The sequence below is a fragment of the Callorhinus ursinus genome, unplaced genomic scaffold, assembly GCF_003265705.2.
Source record: "Callorhinus ursinus isolate GAN/ISIS: 27379988/994484 unplaced genomic scaffold, GSC_fseal_2.0 scaffold4, whole genome shotgun sequence".
Taxonomy (NCBI): Eukaryota; Metazoa; Chordata; class Mammalia; order Carnivora; family Otariidae; genus Callorhinus; species Callorhinus ursinus.
In genome coordinates this window covers 73397452-73417719 of record NW_027397066.1, presented here as the reverse complement: position 1 = coordinate 73417719, position 20268 = coordinate 73397452, and the positions used below count along the sequence as shown (strand labels likewise).

Here is a 20268-nt window from a genome sequence, read left to right as displayed (position 1 = left end):
GTTATGCACAGTAGGATTTGCATAAATTTTTTAATTATAAAATAATCTGTTCTATTGGGACACTGGGGTGGCTTAGTGAGTTAAGTATCCTACACTTGATTTTAGCTCAGGTCATGATCTCACAATCATGAGATCAAGCCCCACTGGGCATGGAGCCCGCTTAAGATTCTCTCTCTCCCTCTGCCTCTGCCCCATCCTCCCCTCTCATTTAAAAAAAAAAAAAAATCTATTCTACTACATAGTTAGAAAAATTGTTTCATTTCAACAAATTATTATCATGGTGGTTATCAGACTGAGGTTAGATAACAGTTTGGGGGGAAACAAAAGGAATAACTGAATGATTAAACAGGATTTTCAGCAAATATTACCATAGCTTTTAGGTGTTCCTTATTTGAAGAAAAGGAAAATAACAAGTAGAAGTCTAATGCAGTCTCTCAATTAATTCTTCTGATCTAATATTAACAAAATATTAAAATATTTATGGATTTGGCTCATGATATTTTGATTAAGTTTTCTGTCACAGTGTTCTTTTGTAAGTATTTTAAGTTTAGAAATCTCAGAAGAGAGAAAATCAAAATTACAAACATATTTCAGAATCAATATTTGTAAATGTAAAGATTGCTTTCAGAAGACACAGCAATGGTTTCCTTACAAAAGCTCAAGACTATCTCTGAATTTCTGTGTATCACATACTCTTAGAAAACTTAAGGTAGACAAGGAGATTAGTAAAAAAGACCAACAATTTGTTCTTTCACAAATGAAAGAGAAGTCTTGAAAAAAATTGGTTTAAAGTTGTAACCAAACTAAAGATAACCTAAAGATAGTCACAATAAGTGGGAAAATCAGAATAATCTGAAAGATTCAAGGTATTTATGCTAGTAAAACTATCCTGTTCATGCAAAGCATTGTGGACAGATATTTCTGAAAAGAATCTATTGATTCATTTTTTCCAAAGGAGTCCTTTTTGGACTGATGGATTTGTACACTAAAATCAAAAGGTGTCTTAACATGACTGATTTTAAAGAGTTCTTTTGAAATTTAAAGGTCAGTAAGCATCTCTTTTAACACTGACTGTGGATGGTGAATTGAAGTTTTCTGCAAAAGCTGAATCTTTCTAGAGTTGAAATTCACCAAGATAAAGTTCACTGCAATTTCAAGCTAGACTCAATACAAGGCTCAATTTGCAACAGCAAGGGTCAAAAATAATTTGTGGTATAGAGTTGTTTGTTTTTTAAATGTTTCTGACAGCACCAAACCTATCTATTACAGTAACTCATATTTCACTGTTTCCCCTAAAAAAAAAGTTACTTCAAATATTCAAATACTTTATATACTATTGCTTGAACAATTGAATGTATAAGAGCGGGCTAAAATTACTTAATTATTTAAAGCTTCCCTTTTATTAAATTGTGGCAGATATGGCTGTAAGTTATTTTAAAAGACATATACCTAAAATCTGGCTGAAAGTTACTTGATTTGGGATAGCTTATTCATAATTTTAAGGTAATTATGTAGACAATGCAAGCAGAGTTTATTTCAACCTTTCCTGTATTTTTTTTTAATGAAGTATAGTTGACATACAATATTATGTTAGTTTCAGGTGTATAAAATAGTGATTCAACAATTATATATATTACAAAATGCTCACCACAGTAAATGTAGTTACCGTCTGTCACCATACAGAGCTATTTCAATATCACTGACTATAATCCCTATGCTGTGCTTTTCATCCTGGTGACTTACTATTTTATAACTGTAAGTTCATACCTCTAAATCTCCTTCACCCATTTTACCCACCCCTCCAGCCCTCCAACCCCTCTAACAACCAACAACCCATTCTCTCTATTTATGAGTGTGTTCCTGGGTTGTTGTTGTTCATTTGTTTTTTTTTTTACTTTCCACATGTAAATGAAATCATAGGTCATTCGTCTTTGATTCATTTCACTAAGGATAATATCCTCTAATATAATGACCATCCATATTGTCACAAATGGCAAGATTTCATTCTTTTTAACGGCTAAATAATAGTCCATCGAGTATATGTACCACATCTTCTTTATCTCTTCATCTATTGATGGACACTTCAGCTGCTTCCATATCTTGGCTATTACTGCAACAAACAGACGGGGTACATGTATCTTTTCTAATTAGTTCTCGTTTTCTTCAGGTAAATATCCCATTGTAGTGGAATTACTGGATATTATGTTATTTCTATTTTTGTTTTCAGGAACCTCCAATGTTTTCCAAAGTGGCTGCACCACAGTTAAATTCCCACCAACAGTGCACAAGAGTACCCTTTACTCCACATCCTCACCAATGCATGTCATTTTTCTTTTTGATACTCGACATTTTAATTGGTATGAAGTGATATTTCACTGTGGTTTTAATTTTCATTTCCCTGATGATTAGTAACGTTAATCAACTTTCCATGTGTCTGTTGGTCATCTGTATGTCTTCTTTGGAAAAATATCTATTCCGTTCCTCAGCCCATTTTAATCAGATTATTTGTGGCGGTTTTTGATGCTGGGTCCTTTACATATTTTGAATACTAACCCCTTATGAGATATAGCATTTGCAAATATCTTCTTCCATTCAAGTTGCCTTTTGTTTTATTGATAACTTCCTTGGGTGTGTAGAAGCTTTTTAGTCTGATGTATTCTCAAACGTTTATTTTTGCTTTTCTTTTCCTTGCCTGGAGAGACAAAAAAACACTGCTAAAGCTGATGCCCAAGAGTTTACTGCCTATGTATTCTAGGAGTTTTATGATTTCAGGTGTTACATTTAGGTCTTTAATCTGTTTTAACTTTATATTTGTGTATGCTCTAAGAAAGCAGTCCGGTTTCCTTCTTTTGCATATAGCTGTCCAGTTTTCCCATCACCATTTATTGAAGAGGCTCTTTTCCCTATTGTTATATTCTTGCCTTTGTCAGATTGACCATAACATTAATCTTTCCTGTATTTTATGTGGAAACATTTCCTATGTTTTTAAAACCCACAGAAGAACACAGTACACTTCAAAAAACTATTTCTAGATTTTCTTCAGAAGAGTAACCAAGTTACTAAAGATTATTCTAAGACTATAATAATTATTGCCTCTTATGCTATATATAAGTGTTTTTCTGCTGTGTTCTTGGATTAGTTAATAAGGTCAGAGCTTCCAAGTTTTGTTTTATTTTCAGTTTCTGAAAAACAAAGTGTGCTTTTATTTAAACAATCTATTAAACTTTGATTTTCCAGTTATCCACAGGGATTGACAGGTCATAAAGTAATAGATCAATTAAGACCACAAAAATGAGATCAAATATTCTACAATTCAATAAATTCCATCTTTATTTGGTCAAGTTTGTATATGCACAGGACAAGTTGTTTATCAGAATGCATATTTTAATGAATCATAGATTTTAAAGCTGGGGGAAATTCAAAACACCATGAAGTCCAAACCTCTCATTATTTAAAGTATGACAAATAAGATGTGATATACATAACTGAGATAGTTACAAAGATAACTAGCACCAGCAAAGTTCAGACTAACAAGTACATTAATAACAAGAACTGCCAGCCATTGAGCATGGCTTATATGGCTGGACGCTGTACCAACTAACCAACAATCTTAATTTTCCTTAATTTTCATAATAACAGTATGGCATAGACAATAGCATGCCCACTTTATAGATGAAAAAAATAAGGCTTAGGTTAAATACATTGCACAAAATCACATTACTGATAGGTAAGTGGGCTAGAATCCTGATCTAGGCTATTTGTTCTGAATTATAATCTTTTTTTTTAATTTCTTTTTTTCTTTTTTGTTTTGTTTTGTTTTAAGTAACCTCTACACCCAAAATGGGGCTCAAACTCACAACCCGAAGATCAAGTCACATGCTCTACCCACTGAGCCAGTCAGGTACCTCCCAAATTATAATCTTCTAACCATAATATCACTGTCCTAGAACAAAAGCCATGGAGCTCTAGTTTCCCTAAGGCATCCTATTGTGGCTATTGATCCATTGGACCTACAATAACAAACCAAATTAATACACCAACATATTCCAAAAGAATTTAATTTTAGCTGAATGAATGACTGTTTACTAAATCTACAGTTGATATGGTATATTTAAATGTATAAGTATTTAAAATGCCTATCATGACCTTTTAATAAGTTATACAGAGAATCAAATCAAAGTCCCTGATTTCAAATTTTCCAGTGTATATTTTTCACTTTAGCTTCCCTATTGTAAGCACTAGACTTCTACAGAATTTATTTTTTTTTTAAAGATTTTATTTATTTATTTGAGAGAGAGAATGAGAGATAGAAAGCACGAGAGGGAAGAGGGTCAGAGGGAGAAGCAGACTCCCTGCTGAGCAGGAAGCCCGATGTGGGACTCGATCCCGGGACTCCAGGATCATGACCTGAGCCGAAGGCAGTCGCTTAACCAACTGAGCCACCCAGGCGCCCCTACAGAATTTATTGAATACATCAATAGACATCTTCCTCATCTGTTTTTTTTTCTCTTGGTTTTTTATCCTTTTTAGTAGGTAATGTCACATTAAAAATACACAATATCTTCCTGCAGTTAGAAGTGTTCTAAGCTTTTTAATGACCTATATTTAAAATTAACTGGAATATTAGTGTTATTGAACAAAAATAAATAATGTTAAGTGCTTTCTTAGTTGCATTCTAGGGAATACAGGTACAGATGAGATTAAAGAAACTGGGTAGTAGGTAAAACTATATAATTAGGTGATCAAATGAAGTAATAACTTTCAAGAATATGTACCTTACAGTTCCCCAAAGGACTGTCTCTATTAACTTACTTAATCTACAAAACAACTTCATAAGCAGAAAACTGTCTCCAAAATACCATCTCTTTCCATACTTAGCTCTTCAACATTAAATTCAATGTCTTTACCCCACTAAACTAGGAAATGGCCCTCCAGGTAGTCCAATATATGAGTTATGACCATAAATTTCTCACTCCCTTAGCAACTCTATAGTTTCACTGAACACCAACCATGTGCCAGAAACATGGTATAGACCCGAGGTTTGTCTGCAACTATGACAGACCTGGTCCTGTCTTCAGTGTGCCTACAGATTAGGTTCATTATATGACTCTTCAAATCAGGTTTATTGTTCAGAATTATGCATCTATGATTCCTTCACACTCAGCTTAATAATTTCAGATTTCACTTTTTTCAGAAGTAAACTAATCATGGACATTAGAAAACAGTGATAGGTCACTGTCCTCAATATGTAGGAATTGCTCTCGAGATTCTCAATGGGGAATCATTTGTATGCTGAAGTGATAAGAGGTATCCTAATAAAATTCATTTTAAGATTTAATTATTTGTGGTGCACAAGCTGCTCTCTAGAAAGAAAAATTGTTTTTGTTCTGTTTCTATTTTATAAATGTACTATGTCTATATACTTTCATGACACAAGGGAAAATATGTGTGGTATACTTTATTAAATTGTTCCTATTGCTTTCTATTCAGATCTGATCCTCTAAAAATAAGTTTTTTTGTTTTGTTTTGTTTTACTAATTTCCTTCTGTTGCAATAATCTACCCACCTCCCACTCAAAAGATAGATTCTATTTTTACCCATTATGTTCCATCCAATACAATACTGGCAATATAAATTATTTTCAGTATTAACTGTTATGAGCCAAGAACCCTGCCCAGAGCACTTTGCATATTTTTTTTCACAACAGTCTTAATAGATAAGTACTATCATTATGCCCATTTGTCACATAAGAGAATAGTCTTCGTGAGGTTAGGTATGTTTTCCAAGGTCATAGAACTCCTGCGTGGCAACTGTGGAATTCAAACCCAAGACTTCATGGCTCCAAAGCTGACATTCTCAACCTCTATTGCAGTACAGCTTCTCAAAATAAAAACTGAATAGATGTTTATTAAATAAATTAAAGAGATGTGCTTGTTATTTTTATTTCACATTCTCTCCATTCTATTATTTTTGTACGTTTATAACTAGTATACATTTTTTTTCTGTTGATTTTGGGAAATACAGGGTTGAAGGACAATGCCTTATATATAACTTAATGCAATATCTTTTTTAATATATAGTAGTAAGCACCCACATTCTGAAAGTCACAATTTAGCTCCTATTCCATGCAGAGAAATATTTATTATTGTTTTGTTTTTATTTGTCTGGACTCATGAAAGAAAGACTAATTTTCTTAAAGGCAGGAAGAATTATTGCGATGAATCCTCTCTACATTTCTACTTTATAAGAAAGATGTAATTTCTACTCCTCACTAAAGACTGTTACAGGAAACACTATCAGCCCCTCTCCCTATCTCCTTACAAGTTCCTTTCCCAGATAGGAGATACTTGACCAACCTAGGACGTTGCTGGGACCCTTTTCATAAGTGGCTGGAGTCACTGTGGGTTAAGGCCAGCTTCCACTCATGGTAAGCGCCCTCATCCTTTCTACCATGTCCTTCACACACATTGCTAGTGTGGTAAAATGACTTCCTCTCTCTCTAGTCTCCCCACTCTCTCTTGGACTTGACTACTCTCTTGTTCATGGATTAAGTGATCCAGGTCAACAAAGGACCAGGCGGTTTAGCCCACCTTGGCATTAGGCTTTAGAGGCAAATAACTCTTTCTGACCACCTGTCTCATTCTGATAGGTAGGCTTCATACCAATTTTATTTATTTTTTATTAACATATAATGTATTATTTGTTTCAGGGGTACAGGTCTGATTCATGAGTCTTACACAAATCACAGCACTTATCATAGCACATACCCTCCCCGATGTCCATCACCCAGCCACCCCAATTTTAGATCTCACCCACACTCAGACTGTTACGAAGCAGTTATGAAATAGGCAGAAACACAGCGAGAAAGAGGCCTCATCTAATCTTCAACTCTAACCAGTATCTGGCAATAGTTTTCTAGAGAGCCCTGCATTGGGAGGGCTTGCCTAGCCACACCCTGCACTTTTCCTATAAATCCTACAATCACTTACTAAGTTTTGAACATAAAAAAACTGTTCAATAAACATAGTTCAATAAGAAACAAGAAATTAGAGGCAAAGCAAAGTTCTTTAAATATTTTTAAACAAGATACTCAATTCTTACTAGATTTCAATTTTTTTAAGAACAGAGCATAAACTTTGGTACTTTTTCTCAGTTTGTATTAACTATATAAACATAAAAATAATATTCCCAGTAAGATTTTTATATGTCATACTAGCAGAGTTTCAAATTTTCTATTTTCAAGTTGCTGCTGCTAATAATCATTTTGTTCTGAGCACTAGGAAGAAATCCTTGGTTCCACTAACAGCTGCACCTAGCATCTTGGCCCCAAAGTGTTCTTCCCTAATCACATAACACAGCTGATGAGGGATAACAGAGTAACCAGATGGCAATTTGGCAAAAGTAACAAATGAAAGCCAAAATAGGGTTTGCGATAAGTGAAATGCTACCACAATTGTCTGGGAGCAAGTGGCCAAGAATTGCCTGTTCTTTACAATTTGTCAATTTGTTTGTTATCAAACACGTACATACATATACAAACACAAACGTGCACAAATCTATGAATGGCTCCTGTGGTGTTAAAATGTGAGGAGAAATATTTGAGACCTGAGAAATAAAATGCTTTTTCACTTTAAGTGTAAGTAAAAACAGCAAAGATTTGTAAGCAATTCCCTGCATTCTGATGAAATCTCTGTATTCTGACCATGACCAGCTCCTCGTAGATAATGCTATTATCAAGAAACAGTTACTGAGGTGGTTCATGACACAACAATGTACAAGGCTTTGAACTTTCCCCTACAATGACTGTCACAAGAGATATAATGGAGCAGACTGCTTTTCACCATGACTACAAATATGGTTACAAATGTTCATATTTACTTTTTTGGGAGGAGTCCTTCCTGAAGATAGTGTCTGACCCAGAGCTGGATGGTTTTATTCATTGTTCCAGATGTGGTTGCTACATCACATGGCATTTCTGTACTTCAGCTTCTTGACCAACTACAGTTATTAAGCATTAAAGCCAAATAACAACGCATAAATGTTTAATTCTTCACAGTCTCATGCCTCTATCAGAAACATAGATATGTATACACACATGCTTATATATACGCACTAAACATACTTGCACACATTTATATGTTCAGTGCCCTTCATAAGCCAACTATCTCAGACTTGAAATTACAGAGCTAGAAGGAGCATTGAGAGGTCATTTGAGGAGATCCTTTCCTTTAGGCAGTTTAGTGCTTAAACCATCCAAAGACCGGCTATCTATTCTATTTTTAGAGCTCTCTAGGGATGGCGATTCATTATAGACCACACTGTATTGTACTTGACTCACAGGTGCCTCTCTTGACAAAACCACATTTCACAGATCCGTGGTCCAACAGGCTTTCGTGGGCACCTTCTAAATACGCACCTCCTTCCTTATTGTGACAGCATGGCAGCTAAAGAATTTAGATTCACGTGAAAATGCAGTCCCAGAGTTCAAAAGGTACAGATGTGTATGCAAAAATGATGTTAATTTTTGCACAGCTGTTGTCAGCCACAGGCCAGCTATTCATTTCCAAAGCCCCTGGGCTAACCCTAGTCAAAAATATAAAGAAGGTGAAATTTGTTTTCTGAATTCACACCCTCTCAAATCTTATTTGCTTGCATCAATCTCCTCTTGCCATTAGTTCTCAACACTGCATCAGGTTTCTCAGGTTTTGACTACACTCATAGTACAGCCTCCTGTCCTATTTCTTACTCAATCAGGCCACTTCTCTTTGAAATTGTTAATCTTAAAAATGAAGTGGGGGGAAACGGAGGGGGAGACGAACCATGAGAGACGGGGGAGGGGGGTGGGGGGATGGGTTAGCCTGGTGATGGATATTAAAGAGGGCACGTTCTGCATGGAGCACTGGGTGTTATATGCAAACAATGAATCATGGAACACTACATCAAAAACTAATGATGTTATGTATGGTGATTAACATAATAAAATAAAATTAAAAAAAGCTGATGCAAACCTTTCTATTAACTTAATGCACCACACACACACACACACACACACACACACACACACACACAACCACTAATCCAGGCCAAAATATTAGGGACCTAATGGATTAATATTAACATTTCAGTTACTAGAGATTATTACTAAGTGCCATACATATAATAAAATAGGTCTTAATATTTTCAAATTTCACCACTTACTCTGCAACCTACAAAGTATACTCAATAACAGTGGTCCTGTATACCCAACCCTGCTTATATTTGGAAAACTAAATTTAAGACTATGGTGATAGAAGTTAAATTAAAACCCTGTTTATTTACAAGGAATAACAAATATATATATATATATATACACATATATATATATATATATACTCATTGTCAATAGTGAAAATATGACTGGAATTGTATTTTCTTTTAAATCCTTAGCTCCACTATCTCAATTTTGAACTTACAAGGAAATAAAAAGATAGTCTAGAGGAACATACATTACTCTCCTCATAACCCATAATGGTGTGTGAAGTCAGTGGTACAGGATGGGCAATGGAATGGAGTGGGAAGGGGGAAGAATAAATAAACAGAATTTGCAAAGAATTACTTAAATAAATTGTTCTTCTTGGCAAGAGATTCTACTACTTAACTGTTTCAAAAGAGTAAACCAATCTAAAACAAGGCAATGGATTTGCATGGTAGGAAATTGGAGAGCTTTTTTTTAGCTACAGCTTTCAGTCTCAAGAGCACAAAGAGCTGAATTTTAGCCAATTTTCTGACTGATTTTTTTGTTGTTGATGAGCTTGCTTTTTATTCTGCAATTGTTTCTAATGTCTTCCAAAAAGAAAGAACGACACTAACTCTTTTATTTGAAATTGTGTATCACATGATCAGTAATTACAGATACAAAGCCTTTTCATTTTTAAAAGGATAGCCAGTCCTTCAAGACACTATATTCATCTGTGGTATTTACTCATATTTATCACTTCTCTCTCAAAGCAAAGTGAGACAAAATAAAAAGAATCAAAGTATTACCCATGACTTTTTTCCTTTTAGTAACAAATAGATGTTATAAATAAAATATCATTTCCAGTGCAGATTTCTCACAAATGTTCTTAAGCCAAGTTTGGGGTGCTTCTTTAATATGGCGCAAAAAATATATATATTTTAATTGAAGTTTCCACAGCAGCCAATTGGGGAATGTCAATGGTCCATTGGTGTTGTGGTACGAGTTTATTTATATGTGTAGGAGTGAGTTTGTGTGTGTATGAGTAAGGAGTGACAAAGAAGGTAGTTACCACTGAGCAGGAGGCATGGTTTCAAGGGAGACAAAATATAGCTACTATATTTCACTAAATCTAAGACTGTCATTGATTTTAAGACATTATTATTTTATTCATCACTAAGAATGAAAAAAGATGCTAGCCAATTAAACTATGACACAGTGTTTTATTATCACAAATTATAAGAATGTATCCTTGTTCTCAGAGATGCTAAAATGTGAAAAAAATCTAACATGGTATTTATCCCTAGTGATTTATCAACAGGTTTTAGATTCTCACACTGAGTTATCTCTTTAAATAAGTTTATAATTCTAAAAAGCCCCTTTAAAATGCAAATATTTTACCCAGGAGGTGTAGCAGATTAAGCCATTAACAGTCATTAAGACGCATTAATCTATTAGCAGTCATTAAAACCGTGAGGACTATTAATTTATCAGATTATCAGAGCAAAGAAGAGAGGGAAAAAGGATGCAGAAAGAGATACAAAGAGTAGGTGCTCAGCTTGTAGAACTCAGGGTGCTACACAAAAGAGGCTCCTGGATGCACTTGAGGAGGAAAATGAGGGAATTCTGTGCCACAAAGTTGAGGTATGAGGATACAAATCACAGAGTACAAGAGAAGGAAAAAAAGCAAAAATAGAAAAGGAACAAAAAAAGCAAACTTCATAATTTTGCCTATACCTGACATGAAGACAAATTCGAGCTGCTTAGGAATAGAGGAGACACCTCTAAAGAAACCATATTTCTATTAAGGCTTCCAGGAACATTCCAAATATGGATTTCCTATATATATGTATGATTTTTTTATTATTAAATGATAAAAGCTTCAGCTGTTCTCAAGACTAGGAAGCAGTTTACTCACTTGTAGTTTCTATTTCATATTTTATGATCTGTGACATACTTTCTCTCTCTAAAGCTTCCAAAAGACACTGATTTATACTAAAATGAGTCACAGTGTTTGCTTTTGATACTAAGAGCAGGGTTCAAAGTCACCAAGGGTCAAACATCATAGGTTTTATATATAGCTGTGCCACTGACTTCCTGCAAGACAAGTAGAAACAATTTAACCTTCCCACACAGGAGTATAACAACCCAACATATATCCCTTGAGGAAGACAGTAAGCATTTTTAGTTTATGATAGAAAGGCAATATAAAAATATGAAATGTGCTATAGGACCCTGAGCAAGTCCCTTAACCTCTTAGTTGCCTCATCTCTAAAGTACAGATAATAATATCTGCCTAAAGATAGTGTCCTAAGCAGATTATTTCTTGGAGACCAAGATCCAAGATTCATCTGTTCTACTATCAGATATGTAATAAAGTTGAAAGTGCATGCTCTCTGATGAATGCATATGTTCCTTGAAGATGGATAATTCTGCAGCTCTATGTAAAAATGCCTAATATTGGGGAACCCGATAGGGCACAAGATGAGCTACAATTCAACTCAGCAAACACACAGAGCACTTGCCATCAAAAAAAACACCACGTAATCTGTATTAGGCTTGTCTCTACAAGGAGAAATGCGGAAATCCTTTGTGAAAATAGAATTTCTTTCGTCAATAATAATATCTCACTTCCTTGAAATTGCATAAGCATAGATAAATATTTTAATTATACATTCATTTGCCAAAAACCATTTCATTTTAGGCATTTTCTAGGGATATTTATGTATTATATGCATGCACAGTCCATTGAAAAAAACTAAAATTTTGCTTGATGACTGAGGGACGTTATTTAACATCTTCCCCCTTGAGCTTTACTGACTATCTCAGAATGGAACGGAAGATAAACAACAGTAGAATCTATTTTCTGTCAACATTTCCACCTTAGTACTTTATAACCAGCATCCCCACTTCATTTAGGTCTCAAATGTCCTACACTCTGAGATGCTTTCCCTAATCACAAGGCAAACTTACTCCTTCGTTTGTGTATCCACACTGTACATTTGACTTATTTTTAGATGTATATCAAAATCAACATTCCAAAATGATTTATATAATCATGTTTTTTATGTCTGCCTTCCCAGTGCTCAACTAGGAGAAATATGATGAGACTATGTTCACTGTTTTATCTTAAGCAGCTATCACAGACGTTATGTATATGACAGCAAGTTGTCAGAAAAAAAGAAAAGTCTTCATTATTATGTAGCAGAGTCATTCACTGTGATAAGCTGGGATTTATCCCAGGGATGCAAAGGTGATTCAACACATCAAATCAATAAATGAGATACACCACATTAATAGAATGAAAGATAAAAATCATATGATCATCTCAACAGATGCAGAAGAAGCAACTGACAAAATACATCCTCTCATGATAACAGTGCTCACCAAACTGGGTACAGAAAGCATGTTTGTCAGCATAATAAAGGACATATACAATAAGCCCATAGCTAACATTAAACTTAATGGTGAAGAATTAAGATCCTTTTCTTTAGATCAGAAACAAGACAGAGATGCCCACCCCTACCATTTCTATTCAAATAGTACTGTAAGTCATATCCTGAGAGATTAGGCCAGAAAAAGAAATAAAAGGCATCCATACAGGAAAAGAAAAAATAAAATCTCTATTTGCAGATGACATGATCTTATATACAGAGAGAACCCTAAAGATTCCACTAAAAAGCAGAATAAATGAATTCGTTAAAGTAGCAAGACAGAAAATCAACATACAGAAATCAGTTGCATTTCTACACACTAAAAATGAACTACCTCAAACAGAAATTAAAAAGCAATTCCATTTACAACAGCCTCTAAGTCAACATGATACTTAGGAATAAATTTAACCAAGAAGATGAAAGATCTGAACAATGAAAACTAAAGGCATTGATGAAAGAGATTAAAGACACAAATAAATGGAAAGATATCCCATACTGGAACAATTAATACTGAGAAAATGTCCATACTACCCAAAAAGATCTACAGGTACAACATAATCCCAAGCAAAATCCCAATGGCATTTTTCACATTTCCACAGAAAAAGAAAAACCTATCCCAAATTTTGTTTGGAGCCACAAAAGACCCCAAATGGCCAAAGCAATCCTGAGAAAGGAGAACAAAGCTGGAGGCATCACACTAACTAATTTCAAGCTATATTACAAAGCGAGGGTGACCAAAACCAGTACGGTACTGACATAAAAACAGGCACATAAACTAGTGTAATGGAAGAGAGAACCCACACATAAACCCACACATATGTGGTCAGCTAATTTTTGACAAAGGTGCCAAGAATACACAATGGGAAAAGTACAGTCTCTTCAGTAAATGGTTGGAAAACTGTATATCCACATGCAAAGGAATGAAACTGGACCCTTATGCTATACCACTCACAAAGTTTAACTCAAAATGGATCAAAGACATAAACATAAGCACAGAAACCATAAAATTCCTAGAAGAAAAAATAGGAAAAAGTATCTCTGACATTGATGTTGGTAACAATTTCTTAGTAAAGACACCAAAAGCATTGGAAACAAGAACTAAAATAAAGAAGTGGGACTATATTAAACTAAAGAGCTCCTGTACAACAAAGGAAACAATCAATAAAATTGAAAACACAACGTACAGAATGGGAGAAAATATTCACAAACCACATAACCTACATATACATAGAGAGAGAACTCATACAACTCAATAGCAAAAAAAGCAAATAATCCAGTTAAGAAACAGGCAAAGGATATGAGACATTTTTCCAAAGAAGACATACAAATGGTCAATAAGTATAAGAAAAGCTACTCAACATTACTAATTAGGGAAAGGCAAATCAAAACCACAACAGAATATCACTTCACACTTGCTAGATGGCTACTGTCAAAAAACAAAAAACAAAAAACAAACAAAAAAACCAAGAGCTAACAAATGATGGCAGGGATATAAGAGAGAGAATCCTTAAACACTGACGGTGGGAATATAAAATAATCCAGCCATTATGAAAAGCAGTATGGAGGTCCTCACAAAAATTAAAACTGATCTTCCATAGGATCCAACAACCCCAGTCACGGGTATATAACCAAAGGAACTGAAATCATTATCTCAAAGAGATAGCTCCACAACCATGTTCAACTGCAGCATTATTCACAATAGCCATGATATGTGAACAGTTTAAGTGTCCACCAATGAACAAACAGATAAAGATGTGGTATATATACACACTGAAGTATCAGCCATGAGAAAGAAAGAATTTGCAATAACATGGATAACCTTAAGGGCATTATGCTAAGTGAGATAAATTAGAGAAAGACAAATACTGTATATCACCTACATATGTAATCTAAAAAAGCTGAACTCATAAAAACGCAGAGTAGAATGGTGGTTACCAAGAGCTGAGGGGTGGGGAAATTGGGGAAATGTTGTTTAAGGGTACAAACCTGCAACTAGTAGATAAATAAGTTCTGAAGATCTAATGCACAGCATGGTATAATACAATACTGTATATATAATACACAGTATATATAATATACCATTATAAATTTCAAAGTTGCCAAGAAACTAGATCTTAATTGTCCTCACCACAAAATAGAAATGGTAAGTATGTGAGGTGACACAGGAGTTAGTTAATGCTACAGTGGTAACCATATCGCAATATATTAATATAAAAGACTAACACATTGTGCATCTTAAACTTATACAATGTTATGAGTCAATTATATCTCAATAAAAAAAATGCATAGGAGGTCCTCAGAAAACACTTGTTCAATGAATACATGTTGAAATCAAGGTTTTAGAGAAATAAAAAGCAGTCTCTCCCCACAAAAGGCTGGGGAGTCCTAATCTAAACAAGCTGTGACAGTGTGAAGGTGTTCTCTCACTCCCTTTCCATCAGTCTTTCACTCAATATTGCTGACTGCCAACCTTGTGCCAGACACTTTGAATGGTGTTGGAGATCCAACAATGAATGATCGTCATGTGAGTATTGTCTTCAGATGGGTTAAAGACTGATGCTGATTATCCTCACTCCCACTCCGTAGGTCAAGTAACCTCAAATTCTCATCAAAGAATAAGGATTTTGTGGCACAGAGACAGGAACTGCTGTTTTCTTCGTCCCAAACTATGTGGAAAATCCAGAACTGCAGCAGTAACTAAAGTATCATTTCCATTTGATATGTAAGCATATCTTTCTTTTAGGCATCTGAAGTTGCATTTCTACTGCCTGTGCCTGCTTCCTCTCCTCCCATGACCCTCACATTGTCCTTATCCAACTGCACTAAAAAGAGAAAGCATCACACTGTGATTCCTTTTCAGTGTTTACACTTCTCATCCCAGGAGTCCAGAAACTACATCAGATATGTCAACCCCTTGAAAGGCTCAGCAAGAATTTTACCTGCTTAAGTTTAGAACAATTTTAACAGCTTTGACTTTCCAGCAGCTAATTAGAGCTAGGTGTTAAAGGCACAGAACTTTCACTTCTGCTTAATTAATAAAAAAAATTAAAAATTAAAAAAAAACTTCAATAAATTGGTCCTATATCTTCAGTCTATTGAACTGTCTCCTCAGAATATTATTTGCCATGGGATTCTATTGCCAGTTCCTCTACTTTCTGTTCTTCAATATTCTCTTAAAAAAAATAGACATCTGGGTATAAAGAGTACTCACTCTCCAAAGAAAAATTTTAAGAAGTCAAAGTCAGATCTTGAACCATCCCTACAGATCACTTTGGTACCACTTGGAAATCTGTTCCTTGGTGCTAAATCTTTTTGTCAACTCCCAACAGGGGTTCATGACATAGATCAATATGCCCTTGGATTGGCCAGTATTGTATTTTGTTTCAAATGACAGTCTAATGCCTCATGTCTTATTTCCTCAGTGTTCTGTTGCCTACTTTCTGAAGTGGCAATCAACAAATGTAATAATTAAATATGTGTAAACATGTCATGCTCTAGCTGTATCACTAGTTTCAGGAAATATATTCACAGTTTAACAGAATCTCCTCCCTGCTTTGCTATTTCTAGACCAGCCCTGAATATTTCAGGCACACAGAGCCACTGGAGAGATATTTCCATTCAGATGTGCTTTATGATGCTCCTCAAAATACAGTTTTCTTTTTCTGGAGGGAGGCACAGACAACATATATCTACAATTTTACAGTATTATTTACTGATTTGCTGACCACCATATGGCAACTTGGTATCATATAAATAAAATCCAAATTTAGTATCTCAAATTAATAAACAACTATCCTGAAAAGGAAGTTTTCATTCAAACCTTTGGGAAAACAATCTTCAAGTATATTATTTGCAGTAAAATGTAACTATCCTTGACACTGCCCCATTGTGACAATAGAAGTGAATTTAATTTACATTAATTTCTAGTGTTATCCTTATGAAAACATTTAAAATTTGGCAGACTGCCTTTGAGGGTTAAAAATTCAGTCAGTGGAAAAGCCCAAGTCGGAATAGCTGTACAGCAAAGTAAGTAACTTTTCAGAGGTATTATAAGTTCATTATTCATTATCCATTCCACTATCATGTACCCCTGAGAGAGAGAGAGAGAGAGTGTGTATGTGTGTGTGTGTGTTGTAGGAAAATGGCACTGATACCTCTTGGGAGGAAAGGTAAGTAATTTTGAGAGCTCTCCACACAGAGATAACTTCACTATGAGATTACGATTCCAATCTTGTCTTTTTACCTCCCCACCTTTTACCTTTTATAAAATGCAAATAAATTATCATAGACTTTCCTGACAAAGAGTCTTTACTTGGCCAAACTTTCAGTCAGGCTCCTGAACCTTCTCCTTAGGCCCATCTGTGCATTTTATTGTAAAATCCAGTTTCAGCAAAAACTCTGCTAAATCAGTTTAATCAGCACCCCATCTTGAATGTCTGATCACTCTCAATATCTAATTAGGTTCTTCACCCATCATTCCCCACACCCAGTATTGCTGAACCATTCTGGCCTGCCTTCCAACAAGAAGCCGGTTGGGTTGGTGTAGACAAGTATAACCAACCCCCTTACTACTGATGTTTCCTTTTAGTTATTTACGTCCACTGACTCTCACCCTGCTCCTTGGCTATAAATTCCCACTTGCCCATGCTATTATTTGGAATTTGGAATTGAGCCCACTATATTTGGAGTATAGTACTGGGTTCAATTCCAGATGTAGCATGGGCAAGTGGGAATTTATAGGTCTCTTCCCCCCTGCAACAGTTCTGAATAAAATCTGTTTTACTGTTTTAATTTCTGTCTGGCGCTGGTTTTTCTTTGACAGCAACTAACCATTATCAGTTTGCACCTGTAGTAAGAAATTAGTTATTATCCTGACTAGATGGTTAAAGCAGGGTACGGTGTAGATTGTGTGCGTGTGTGTTTGTCTGGAGGTCATAGGAGACACAATCATACAACTGGGGAGTAAATCTAACAAGGAAAATTAAGACAAACTACCTATGTGCTTTGTAATTTTGCTTATAAAGAATACTGAATATGTGATTCAGCACCATATAGATGTCATAATTTAAACATTTCCTCAGGATCCACCAATGATCTTTCAGAAGTTTCATATTTTAGATGGACAGTATATAGAAAAATCAAATTTTACGCTTTCCTTATGTTACTATAACAATCAAGAAAATTAAGGATACAAAACCTGGAGAAAGGGGGGAGAAGTACTGAAAAAAATCATTTTTCTCTGTATAATAGTAAGTGGGCTTCCTTCATTTCAGCAAGACCTTATTTAAAAACAAGTATAATTTAATTAAATATAATTTTATTAAAGCAAACATCAGTAAAAAAGCTAATACTTTCTGTTATTAAACTCATTTTTTTTAGAACTTGTCCTTCCATTCATATGTCAGTGATGAATGCAATTTTCTTTCAGGATAAAGGTATCAGATACATTTTTAATCAAAGCGTTGGATGTATATTTACTTTTTCAAAACTCAATCATTCTACTACTAAGTGAAAGAAGCCAATCTGAGAAGGCTACATATGGTATGATTCCAACTATATAACGTTCTGGAAAAGGCAAAGCTATAGAGACAATAAAAAGATCAGTAGTTTCAGGAAAGGGGTGAGGGATGAATAGGCAGAACACACAGGATTTTTATGACATGATACTGATAGTTATGTGTCATTATACATTTCTTTAAACACACTGAATGTACAACACCAAGAGTTAACACTGAAATAAACTGTGGATGTTAGGTGATTATGATGTGTCAGTGTAGGTTCATCCTTAGTAAAAAATGTACCATTCAGGTTTTATGTTGATAACAGGGAAGGCTATGCATGTGTGGGGGCTGAGGGTATATAAGAAACCTCTATACCTTCTTCTCAATCTTATTGTAAACCTAAATCTGCCCCCCCAAAAAAACCAAAGCCTTTAAAAATTTTTTAATAAATCAATCTTTCCTCTGAGCTTATACTGTTTCCTCAAATCTTCCTTTCCAAAATAGAGGTGAACAAGTTTTATCAGAATTATTCAATGAAAATCATATGCAATTGCCTAAATAAGAGAGGCTTAAATAGTAATTCTTTTCTTGAAAAATTAACCTCAGACATTACAGTTTTTACCAAAGACTCTCATAATTATCCACAGGTAATTCTCTGATAGTATAACAATTTATCCTGAACCGCCTCCTTCACCCCAGGTAAGGCAAATTGACTATAATATCTGAGAGAGGTCAGTAAAGAATAGCAGAAAGACTGGTTCCACTTTTTCTGGGCTAACAACAATGAAAAACAATAATTGCTCTGATTGAACCAATTTTGCTTCCTAGAAAATTTCATTCGTCACAATCATAGATAATCTGATTTCTAGTTCCTTTAGGTCAAGAAAAGTGAATCACATCATAGGCAAATATATTCTGAGTATTTTAAAACCATAACCCTATTTTTTAAAGTACATGAAATCATATTTTATAATAATAAGAGAAAAGCAAGTCCACCCTACCCCAAATTTGAAGGAAAAAAATATGAAACTTAAAACAATCTACTGGTAAGTACATAATTAAAGTTACCTTTAAAATTTCTTCTAACATTAATATAAAAATATTTTCTAAATCTCCAAAATATGTGAGCATCAAATTATCATCCTTTGATTCCTCTAGGCAAATTAACAGATTTAAGATATACTGTGCCCATAGACTCTAATTATAAATATCTAGCTAATGTCATATGACCCATATTTTATCCTAAATCCTGTAATTCAAACCCTCATTCTTTCTCAATCCAACCTTTACATGTTCACCAAATGGAATTTGGAATTTATGGAATGCTCCTTTCTTTCACTCTCAAAGGACTGGGAGAAGTAGAGAAAATCAGATAAAGGAAGTCAGCTGACTGACTCACCAGCTCTGTTTGATGTTATCAATTCAGAATTTCTTTTGTCAGTAAATCTAAAAGCTGTCACAAGAGTCTGACAATTCATATATTGGTAAGCACAGAAATTACTGGGAAATCTAACTTTTTAATAAAAAAAGTTGCCCTTTCAAGTTTCAATCAAGGAAAGTAAAACTGAAGAGTTCACTGGAGCCATGGGGGAAAAAAAGATTAAGCCTCTCTCTTGCACCTCTTTCAATTTCACTACTTTGCTTCTCTCTCTTGCATGTTTCTTAAATATTCTCCCTACCCTTTTCTTTCCATTGTTTTATCCTGAGATGGATTGCAGATGGGGAGTACAAAGCAAAGATGGAAAAAGACACATAAAGAGATAGCTTAGGGGCGCCTAGGTGGCTCAGTGGTTAAGCGTCTGCCTTCAGCTGGGGTCATGATCCCAGGGTCCTGGGATCAAGCCCTGCATCAGGCTCCCTGCTCCACAGAAAGCCTGCTTCTCTCTCTCCCACTCCCCCTGCTTATGTTCCCTCTCTCACTGTGTCTCTCTCTGTCAAATAAATAAATTTAAAAAATCTTTAAAAAAAAGAGATAGCTTATTTCCCTTAGAATAACATCTTTGAGTTTCATCCATGTTGTAGCACGCATCAAACTTTATTCATTTTTGTATGTCACATTGTCCATATTTTTCCCTTGATGAAAAAATTATATTTTTCATAAATTATTATTGCTACCACC

The 20268-nt window shown here is 34.8% G+C and overlaps 1 protein-coding gene across 4 annotated transcripts in view; it reads right to left on the bottom strand.

Annotated features, from left to right (window-relative positions):
- Positions 1–20268, bottom strand: part of CCSER1 (coiled-coil serine rich protein 1) — a 722113-nt gene that overhangs the window by 659795 nt on the left and 42050 nt on the right. The window lies entirely within an intron of this gene.